Source organism: Lampetra planeri, unplaced genomic scaffold (assembly GCF_965212315.1).
Source record: "Lampetra planeri unplaced genomic scaffold, kcLamPlan1.2.h2 scaffold_115, whole genome shotgun sequence".
Classification (NCBI taxonomy): Eukaryota; Metazoa; Chordata; class Hyperoartia; order Petromyzontiformes; family Petromyzontidae; genus Lampetra; species Lampetra planeri.
The window spans coordinates 163668-174847 of NW_027613862.1; the positions used below are offsets into that span (position 1 = coordinate 163668).

The 11180-nt window shown below is 48.9% G+C and overlaps 1 long non-coding RNA gene across 1 annotated transcript in view; it reads right to left on the reverse strand.

Moving 5' to 3' along the window:
• The window catches only part of LOC144738757 (uncharacterized), a 71368-nt gene extending 61294 nt beyond the window's left edge, over nt 1-10074 (reverse strand). The window contains exon 1 of the long non-coding RNA XR_013589312.1: nt 8706-10074. This is a non-coding gene — a long non-coding RNA (uncharacterized LOC144738757). The remainder of the gene's footprint in view (nt 1-8705) is intronic.
• Between the last annotated feature and the right edge of the window lie 1106 nt (nt 10075-11180).

Below are 11180 nucleotides of genomic sequence, written 5' to 3' on the forward strand. Positions count from 1 at the left end.
TAGTGTATTGTATTACATTGCTCTATTTTTTCTTTTTTTTACCTGTTCTTGTTTCGTTGTATGTAATGGCAGAGATTAGGGATTAATAAAGTACAACCATAACCACAATCATATAAACAGAAATTTATTTAATAGCAGTATGTTGGGGGGGGGGGGGACATTTTGAGAATATTTGAATATGGGGGGATGTGTGTCCCCCCAATAAAAATAATAATTACGGCCTTGAAACTACATATTTATTTTGTATTTACTTTTAAACAAAATACTTGCTCACTGACGCATGAGAAGCAGGGATAAAAGCCAGTCTTTATTATAACAAATAAATAAATATTTAATAATTCATAGACTGAGTTACATGGAATTACAGTGCCACTGTCTGCGGACACGATTGAAAAGGTTGCGCGCAAAACCCGGGGCTTGGATTCTCGACAAACGCGGGGCCTGGATTCCCCACAAAACCCGGGGCTTGGATTCTCGAAAAACGCGGGGCCTGGATTCCCGCAAAACCTGGGGCTTGGATTCCGCGCAAAACGCGGGGCCTGGATTGCCGGAAAACGCTTCCTGAATTCCCGCAAAACCCGGGGCCTGGATTCCCCGCAATACGCGGGGCCTGGATTCCCGCAAAACCCGGTGCTTGGATTCCCCGCAAAACGTGGGGCCTGGATTGTCGCAAAACGCTTCCTGAATTCCCGCAAAACCCGGGGCTTGGATTCCCCGCAAAACGAGGAGCCTGGATTGCCACAAAACGCATCCTGGATTCTACACAAAACGCGGGGCATGGGTTGCCGCAAAACGCGGGGCCTGGATTCACGCAAAACCCGGGGCCTGGATTCCCCGCAAAAACCTGGATTCCCCGCAAAACTCGGGGCTTGGATACCCGCAAAACTCGGGGCCTGGATTTCCGCAAAACGCGGATCTGGATCGCGTGTTCAGCTCCATCACAAACTCACGACATACTCCTGGGATGAGGTTTTGTTGTTGTATGCGAGCTAAGGGGCCGTCCATAAATGACGTCACGCGATTTTGGACGATTTTTGACCCCCCCCCCTCGTCACAAGGCGTCACAAAAAGTCAGACCCCCCCCTCAAATATGACGTCACAAAGCTCTGCCCACCCCCCCCCAAAAAAAAAAACATGCTTCAAATCGCTTTAGACTATTGTCATTGTAGTGCGTATTTAATGTGGCGCTGCACTCTGATGTTGTAGGAGAAAACATTTATTAAAAAGTCTATTTAATTAAGTATAGCGTGTTGTCTGTATTTATTTAAAGTTGCGCATTTTGATGTGACGTCACATTCCCCCCCCCTCCCCACCCCCCTCCCCACACATCTTCACAAATGTCTGACCCCCCCCCCCACCCCAGCTGCGTGACGTCATTTATGGACTCTCTGTCCGAACAGGCAACTGGACACACGGACAGGTGTGTTCGTATCTCTGGATGTTCGTAAGGCGAGCGTTCGAAAGTAGAGGAGTACCTGTACACTCTTCTTGGTTCTTTCGGTAAAGTCACGTAGAAGGGAAGTAATAAAATAATAAAAATAAAACATAATAAAACAATTCTCACGACGTTTCGGCCACAACGCAAGTAGCCGTCCTCAGGTGTGGCCGAAACGTCGTGAGAATTGTTTTATTATGTTTTATTTTATTTTATTACTTCCCTTCTACGTGACTTTACCGAAATAACCAAGAAGATGAATCCCTGCAGTCACGAAAGCTTTAAATCGAAAGATACCTGTACACTGTGTAAGATCGTCAAATGCTGCCACCTGATGGCCAAGAACGTTATACGTTCACGAAATTAACCAGCGCGCGCGTGTGTGTGTGTCTGTGTGAGTGCTCGATGTTTGTGGAGGAGGCTCGTGAAGGACGCTACTGGGCAATTGGAGGCGGTCGCCCTCCAACAACAATGGAGGGCAGAGGAGCGACGCTCACAACAACGAGCAGAACGCCGGGTGGCTAAAACGCAGCGAGTTGGCACAGTGGGGGGCACGGGTGGTGCATCTGCCAGTAGCCATCTCAGTCAGTCAACCCATGGCACCTGTAGGGTCTGCCCCGTGACCTCCTGCACCTAGCCTGGCACAGTAGGGGCCACAGGTGGTGCATCTGCCAGTAGCCATCTCAGTCAGTCGACCCGTGGCACCTGCTGGGTCTGCCCCGTGACCTCCTGCACCTAGCCTGGCACAGTAGGGGCCACAGGTGGTGCATCTGCCAGTAGCCATCTCAGTCAATCGACCCGTGGCACTTGCTGGGTCTGCCCCGTGACCTCCTGCCGGCGGGCGTTCGACACTTCACGTGGCCTCAACGTGCACCTAGCCTGGCACCACAAGCGTCGTGGTGACGTCACCGCCACTTGGTGTCGAGTGTGGGTTTTCGATGTTTGACAACAATTTTAATTGACCTAATCAACGCCGCGTTAATGATCGACGACCGTATGAACTCATGCCAAATATCGAACCTTAAAAATATAATAATATTGTTTGTAATTCTAGATTTGAAGCTTTCGTGACTGCAAGGATTCATACCCTTTGGTTTTTTCGGTAAAGTCACGTAGGTAAAACAATTAATAAAATAAATTAAAATAAATGAAAACAACTAAGTTAAATCACGACGTTTCGGAGGCAACACAAGCCTCCTTCATCAGGTGTAAAAAGGCACAGCAAAACAACTTGTTTTACTTTGCAACAAATATCGTGTCGCGAAATATGATCTGAAACATCTGCGATTTAAACACGACTAGCCTCTAGATGGCATCACAGCCACGGTATTGCAACAGCGCGCGCTGGTGGGGATTGTTGTTATTTAAAGTTTAGAATTCTCGGGATGATGATGATAATAAGACGCCACTCTGGAAAGTAAAGACGCACCCACCCCCTCCACCCTCCCTCCACTCGTCTTACAAGCTCGCCGTGTGTGTAGCAGTGTCGTGTATTGTGTAGTGTATAGTGTAGTGTATTGTGTAGTGTATTGTGTAGTGTATAGTGTGTAGTGTATAGTAGTTTATAATAGTGTAGTGTATAGTAGTGTAGTGTATAGTAGTGTATAGTGTAGTAGTATATACTATATAGTGTAGTGTATAGTGTAGTGTATATTGTGGTGCAGTGTCTAGCAGTGTATAGTAGTGTAGTTTATAGTGTAGTGTATAGTGTAGTGTGTAGTAGTGTATAGTGTAGTGTATAGTGTAGAGTAGTGTAGTGTATAGTAGTGTAGTGTGTACTGTATAGTAGTGTAGTGTGTAGTAGTGTAGTGTGTAGTGTCTAGTAGTTTACAGTAGTGTAGTGTATAGTAGTGTAGTGTATAGTAGTGTAGTGTATAGTAGTGTAGTGTATAGTGTAGTGGTGTATAGTAGTGTATAGTGTAGTGTATAGTAGTGTATAGTAGTGTAGTGTATAGTGTAGTGTATAGTAGTGTATAGTAGTGTAGTGTATAGTGTAGTGTATACATACCTGTCAATCCCTTATCATTGCCAACCTCATTACAGACCAACTCAGACCTTACGGGTCACCCCGTGCCCCTTATGAATCTCAGCGTTCATCCTACGAAGTCCCATCACAACACAAACACAGAGACACAAAGTTGTGTGGTTGTGTTGCCCGCACTGAAACGGCTGTGCGTCGTGTGGACCTGCAAACTCAACTTCCCTGTACAAGAATACGGGGCGATGGGATTACAAGACGCACCCAATAAAGTTATACAAATATGGTCACCAGAACCGGATTATAAGACGCACTCAATAAAGTTGTACAAAACTGGTCACCAATACCGGATTATAAGACGCACTCAATAAAGTTGTACAAATCTGGTCACGCGCAAGTACCGGATTATAAGACGCACCCAATAAAGTTATACAAATCTGGTCACACGCCAGTACCGGATTATAAGACGCACTCAATAAAGTTGTACAAAACTGGTCACCAATACCGGATTATAAGACGCACTCAATAAAGTTGTACAAATCTGGTCACAATAACCGGATTATAAGACGCACCCAATAAAGTTATACAAATCTGGTCACACGCCAGTACCGGATTATAAGACGCACTCAATAAAGTTGTACAAATCTGGTTACCAGTACCGGATTATAAGACGCACTCAATAAAGTTATACAAATCTGGTCACACGCGAGTACCGGATTATAAGACGCAACCAAATAAAGTTATACAAATCTAGTCACGCTCAAGTACCGGATTATAAGACGCACCCAATAAAGTTATACAAATCTGGTCACCAGTACCGGATTATAAGACGCACCCAATAAAGTTATACAAATCTGGTCACACACCAGTACCGGATTATAAGACGCACTCAATAAAGTTATACAAATATGGTCACGCGCAAGTACCGGATTATAAGACGCACCCAATAAAGTTGTACAAATCTGGTCACACACAAGTACCGGATTATAAGACTCACTCAATAAAGTTATACAAATATGGTCACACACCAGTACCGAATTATAAGACGCACTCAATAAAGTTATACAAATCTGGTCGCCAACCGGATTATAAGACGCACCCAATAAAGTTATACAAATCTGGTCACACACAAGTACCGGATTATAAGACGCACCCAATAAAGTTATACAAATCTGGTCACACGCCAGTACCGGATTATAAGACGCACTCAATAAAGTTGTACAAATCTGGTTACCAGTACCGGATTATAAGACGCACTCAATAAAGTTATACAAATCTGGTCACACGCGAGTACCGGATTATAAGACGCAACCAAATAAAGTTATACAAATCTAGTCACGCTCAAGTACCGGATTATAAGACGCACCCAATAAAGTTATACAAATCTGGTCACCAGTACCGGATTATAAGACGCACCCAATAAAGTTATACAAATCTGGTCACACACCAGTACCGGATTATAAGACGCACTCAATAAAGTTATACAAATATGGTCACGCGCAAGTACCGGATTATAAGACGCACCCAATAAAGTTGTACAAATCTGGTCACACACAAGTACCGGATTATAAGACTCACTCAATAAAGTTATACAAATATGGTCACACACCAGTACCGAATTATAAGACGCACTCAATAAAGTTATACAAATCTGGTCGCCAACCGGATTATAAGACGCACCCAATAAAGTTATACAAATCTGGTCACACACAAGTACCGGATTATAAGACGCACCCAATAAAGTTATACAAATCTGGTCACACACAAGTACCGGATTATAAGACGCACCCAATAAAGTTATACAAATCTTGTCACCAACCGGATTATAAGACGCAACCAATAAAGTTACACAAATCTGGTCACACGCAAGCACCGGATTATAAGACGCACTCAATAAAGTTGTACAAATCTCGTCACGCGCAAGTACCGGATTATAAGACGCACTCAATAAAGTTATACAAATCTGGTCACACACCAGTACTGGATTATAAGACGCACCCAATAAAGTTATACAAATCTGGTCACACACCAGTACTGGATTATAAGACGCACCCAATAAAGTTATACAAATCTGGTCACAACCGGATCATAAGACGCACTCAATAAAGTTATACAAATCTGGTCACACACGAGTACCGGATTATAAGACGCACTCAATAAATTCTAGATTTGAAGCTTTCGTGACTGCAAGGATTCATACTCTTAGTTCTTTCGGTAAAGTCACGTAGGTAAAAAATGAAATCAAAATTAATAAAAAAAAATGTATTGTTTGTTTTTAATTTTTTTAAATCCTTTATATTAAGTTCGCTTGCTTGCTTGCTTACGACCGTGCAAATCTTTCGGTAGTTTTTTAACCCACTTCCCGTGATCCAATCGAGCTGACATTTTGCACACAGACTCTTAAGTGGCAATGAATTTTCGTGAAAATTTTTTTTCCAAAATGTTACACTGTTTAGGGGAAAAAGTTTAAATATTTATTTACCAATTGGTTAATGCTGGCACACAATCATCTGACCCATAGGTGGCAGCCATCTCAAGCCAGAGGACGAGAGGACTCTAGCCGCCCGTTTCAAAGACCAATGTGGGCTGGGTTGTGGCCCATTGAACACGCATATAAAGGATTTATAGTGAAAAACTTTGTTTTTACGGGTTAATTTTTATTAATTTTTATTTCATTTTTTACCTACGTGACTTTACCTAAAGAACTAAGAGTATGCACTCAGTAAAGTTATACAAATCTGGTCACACACACAAGTACCGGATTATAAGACGCACGTGGTGGTGGACCGTGCGTCTTATAATCCGGACACCCTTGATGCACCTCCTGGCTACTCCACTGCTGGACGAATCGCCTCCCTCCCCACGCCACGGATGGTCACGTGGGAGTCTTTTCGACCATACTTCCCCACGCCGGTTACTGGCAATCGTGGCGATAAAGACAAAGGTCCCCCGTGTAGCCTTCAGCAGACTGTAGGGGCAAGTTTACTGCGCACCGCAACGGGTACTCGTTTTGAGGCTGAGTCGACCTAGGGGGAGGCACAAGACCGGTTCGGTGGCCGTGAGCGGGAATCGAACTCGGCTCACAGCCGGTGTTCGTAGCGCTAACCGCTGCACCACCGCTCCCCCCCACAATGCACAGAGATGGGGAGGGGGAGGGAGTCATCCAGCAGTGGAGTGGCGCGCAATGCATCACTGTTAATTACGCAGAGAGCCTTGCGTTGTCAACATCACGGCGTGGTCGGGGGGGGCGGTGTGGGTGTGGGGGGTGTGGGGGGTGTGGGGGGGTGTGGGTGGATGGGTGTGGGTGTGTGTGTGTGGATGGGTGGCTGTGGGTGGTTGTGTGGCTGTGGGTGGGTGTGGGGTGGGTGTGGGTGGGGGGGAGTGGGGGGTGCGCGCACGGCATCGCTTTCAGGCTAATTTGATGGCACGGTGTTTAAAAAAAAAGACCCACAAAGACAAAAGGTCCCCCTCGTGTCGAGGTAGCCTCCCGCAGGCTGTCGGGGCAAGTGCAGTGAGATGTTGACTACCTCGCCTGGTCTACAGGAGGTCGTGGGTTCGATCCCGACCCTGACGATGCCTGCTGCTGAATATTTGTAGTTCGTGTCTCTCATCATCATCATCATGGTGGTTAGGAGATGTTAACTACCTCGCCAGGTATACAGGAGGTCGTGGGTTCGATCCCGACCCTGACGCCTGCTGCTGTATATTTGGAGTTTGCGTGTCTCTCTCTCCCCGTGGTGAGATGTTGACTACCTCGCCTGGTCTACAGGAGGTCGTGGGTTCTATCCCGACCCTGACGTCTGCTGCTGTATATTTGGAGTTTGCGTGATGATCAGCCGCCAACGTTGTTGAGGAGCTATCATTTGTGCTAGCCCAAGGTGTTAACTTCTGTGCCAGGCTAGGTGCCGGTGGAGGTCACGTGGACAGACCCAGGTGTAACCTGTTAACTGCTGTGCCAGGCTAGGTGCAGGTGGAGGTCACGTGACAGGCCCAGCAGGTGCCATGGCTTGAGTGCCGAGATGACTACTGACAAATGCACACAGCATAGACACACAGCACACACACAGCATACACACACAGCACACACACAGTATACACACAGCATACACACACAGCATACACACACACACAGCATACACACAGCATACACACAGCACACACACAGCACACACACACACAGCACACACACAGCACACACACACACAGCATACACACACACAGCATACACACAGTGTATATGCTAGCACAGACACAGCACACACAGCATACACACAGCACACACACAGCACACACACACAGCATACACACACACAGCATACACACACAGCACACACACACAGCACACACACACAGCACACACACACAGCATACACACAGCATACACACAGCATACACACAGACACAGCATACACACAGCATACACACAGCATGCAAGCACAGACAGCTGTCCAGCGAGCGTTCCGCGTTGCGAGCGAGAGGCGATTTGCGTTGTTGGCTGGGCACGATCCCGTTTGGGGCGAGAAAGCGAATCAATGTAACACGCACATTTGTTTTGGGTTAATTACACAATCCCTCAATTGATCGCACGCACACACACACGCACGCACGTGTCATTAATCACAATGCTGCATTAACCAGGCTGGGTTTATTCATCATCATCATCAACATTACGGAGTTGATGATGGCATGGATGCGTTTGCGTAGCCTGTAACAGACTGTTGGGGCAAGTGCTGTTAGCAGCACCTATGAAGGCCGGCACGGCACACGAGGGGGTGGGTGGCCAGCACCACGCCGCCTTTGTCTCCCTCGTAGCGATGTGTACACAACGCACCAGGTACTCATTTGAGGCTGAGTCGACCTAGGGAAGGCCCAGGACCGGTTCAGATAATCGTCACTGGTGGTGTTGGCCGTGAGCGGGAATTGAACTCGGGTCGCCAGGTTCGTAGCGCAGCGTAGCGCTAACCACGACACTACCGCTCCCCACAGACACACACAGACACGCACACAGACACACGCACAGACACCACACGCACAGACACACACAGACACACACGACAAACACATAGACACACACGACAAACACACACGCACAGACACACACGCACAGACACACGCACAAACACACATGCACAGACACACACGCACAGACACACACGCACAGACACGCAGACACACAGACAAACACATGCACAGACACACACGCACAGACAACAACCGACATTCGCCACTAAGTGGCGGTGACGTCACCACGACGCGTGTGCCAGGCCATGTGCACCTTGAGGCCACGTGCACCTTGAGGCCACGTGAAGTGTCGAATGCCCGCTGGCAGGAGGTCACGGGGCAGACCCAGCAGGTGCCACGGGTCGACTGACTAAGATGACCGAGATGACTGGCTGATGCACCACCTGTGCCCCCTACTGTGCCAACTTGCTGTGCTTTAGCCACCCGGCGCTCCGCTCGTTGTTGTGAGCGTCGCTCCTCCGCCCTCCGTTGTTGTTGGAGGGCGACTGCCTCCAACTGCCCAGCAGCGTCCTTCACGAGCCTCCTCCACAGAGGCCGATCTTGACACCGCTGGTACCAGTCATCGGCAAGTCCACTCAGCTCCACGTCCTCCTGTACCACATCACTCCATCTCTTCTCTAGCCCGTGCCGCGCCCGTTTAGTCTCCTCGATCCGGCCGAACAAAAGCTGTGTAGGCATGCGGTGGCTGGGCATGCGGGCTACATGACCCAGCCAACGCAGCCTTGCCTGCCGGAGGAGCTCACCGATGGGACTTTGCCCAGATCTTTCAAGGATTTGTGAGCTCCTCACACAATCCAGCCTGGTTAAACCCAGGATAGATCGTAGGCAGGCCAGCCTAAATGTTTCTAACCGGCGAAGATGCTCCATTAGGGGGGGGGGGGGTCCACGTTTCGCAAGCGTAGAGAAGGGAGGGAATGACCGTGGCCGAGAAGACCTGAAGCTTCGTGCGGAGCGACAGACCAGGTAGCTTCCACACAGCGTTACGCAACCGATGAAAAGATATTGCCGCTCGACTGATTCGGAGTGAGACCTCTGCTGATAAACTGGAGCCGGTCTTAAGCACACTGCCCAGGTATGGGAAACTCTCCACTCTCTCCACAACTGCCCCATCACACAAACACAGACACACGGACACACACACAGACACACACACAGACACACGTACAACAGACACACACAGGCACATGCACGCACAGCATAGACATACAGATACACAAAGACATACACACACAGACACACGCACAGACACACGCACACACACACACAGACACACACACACACGGACACAGACACAACAAAGATCCCCTGTATAGCCTTAACTATTGGGGCAAGTGCTGTTAGCGAGCACCTATGAAGGCCGGCACGGCATGCGAGGGGGTGGTTGGCCAGCACCACGCCCGACCGCCTTTGTCTCCCCAGTGGCGATGTTTACAACACACCGCACGAGGTACTCATTTAAGGCTGAGTCGACCTAGGGGAGGCCCAGGACCGGTTCAGATAATCGTCACCGGTGTTGGCCGTGAGCGGGAATCGAACCCAGGTCACCAGGTTCGTAGCGCAGCGCATAGAGAGACACACTCACACACAGACACGCAGACACATGCACGCAGACACACGCACGCAGACACACAGACACACGCACCCACGCATACACAAACACACAGACACACGCACGCACACAGACACAGCAACACACAGACACAGCGACACACACACAGACACACATACGCACACACATACACACACACGCAGACAGATACACGCACACACACAGACACACCGACACACGCACAGACGCACACACACAGACAAACACACAGACACATGCACACACACACAGACACATGCACGCACACAGACAAACACACAGACACGTGCACGCACACACACAGACACACGCACGCACACACACACACGCACACAGACAAAACACAGACACGCAGACACGCATGCACACACACGCAGACAAACACACAGACACGCACATAGAGACACACGCACACACACAGATACACACGCACACACAGACAAACATACAGACACATGCACACACAAACACACGGACACACGCACGCACACAGACAAAACACAGACACACGCATGCACACACACACACAGACAGACACACGCACACACAGACACACGCACACACAGACACACACAGGCACATACACAGACACACGCAAACACAGACACGCACGCACACAGACACACGCACGCACACACACAGACACGCACACGCACAGACACACACACGCACGCACAACCGCTCAGAGTGAATGTGTTGCGTGTCTGTCTGTGTGTGTGCGTGTGTGTCTGTGTGTGCGTGTGTGTCTGTGTGTGCGTGTCGCACGCACGCCCGTCCGCCCACCCATTCACTCAGTCAGAGCGGCCCAGCCTGGCAACCGCGTGCCACAGACAAAGCCGCCGGCTCCAGCGGAGCGAGGCGGACAAGATTCACGCAGCGGCACAGAACAGCTGGTCCTGGCAGAACAAGACCAACAGGCGAACAAACAACAGCCGACGAACTGCAACAGCCGAATATCTGAACCGAACCCACGGCTGACCAACCAAACGGACGTACGGATGGACATCCAAACAGCTGAACGGCCGAGCAACTGAACAGGTGAACGGCTGAACAGCTGAACAGGTGAACGGCCGAACGACTGAACAGCTGAGAAACTAGACAGGTGAATAGGTGAGTCATCAGACACACGCACACCACACAAACACACCACACACCAC